The sequence below is a fragment of the Manacus vitellinus genome, unplaced genomic scaffold, assembly GCF_001715985.3.
Source record: "Manacus vitellinus isolate BGI_N305 unplaced genomic scaffold, ASM171598v3 scaffold_11_pilon, whole genome shotgun sequence".
Classification (NCBI taxonomy): Eukaryota; Metazoa; Chordata; class Aves; order Passeriformes; family Pipridae; genus Manacus; species Manacus vitellinus.
Window position 1 is genome coordinate 11,385,695 of NW_021938895.1, and position 844 is coordinate 11,386,538.

The following is an 844-nucleotide window of genomic DNA, read 5'->3' on the forward strand; positions in this document are numbered from 1 at the left end:
CCATACAAGTTATTAACCAGTTGCAGCAAAGCTATTTTTTGTCTGGTTCTAACTTGGGTGTCTGGGGTCTTATTCCCCCCAGTCTTTAGTGGACTAAGAGAAGTCTTTTGCTGAGTGGATTTTGTTGCAGAGAAGCTTATCATTCCTCATCAAATCATCTCTCAATCTCTCTGACTTGGTAGAAGGAAGGATTACAAGGTTTTATGTACAAGGTCTCAAGCAATAATAAGTTCCAAAAATGATCAGAAGTACAAAGTCATAAGAGAAAGCAATTTCCATGTATCTTTTCATGTTGTATTTTAGTATTCTCAGAGTGCTTGAGTTGTTAACCAGAGAGATTCACCTGTCATACAGCAGAGAGAAGTCCATGGTAGACTAAGGTCCTCATGAGCAAGAATGAAGGAACTCATTACGCTACCAGTCCATCAAGTGCTGGTCCTAAAATCAGTGTAACTGTGCCAAGGCCAGCTATGACAGTCCTGCATTATGTGATCCTGTAAAAAAAGTGCTTGATTGCTGCTGTGCAAGAGGTGTGAACAATTGGCTTAGGAATTTTTATGTGGGAAACCCTGCGGAAGTTCTGGTGGTCTGGTACCAGTAGGAGGTAGGGTAGGAGCTCTGACGAAAGGTGCTCTGGAGAGCCATAGCAGGAGTGGCCTAACTCCAGCTAGATTTAGGCACAGAGCTTATACATGGTCCTGTGGAATCATGTTTGAAGTGAGGAGGGAAAGCATATATCTTGGCTTAACTTCCTTTTTTATGTGGTCAGACTGGAATCCCTTCCCACCCCTGCTGATTTGCAGGGCGTGGGGAGATGATTTAGCCATGGCAACAGGAGAATCAT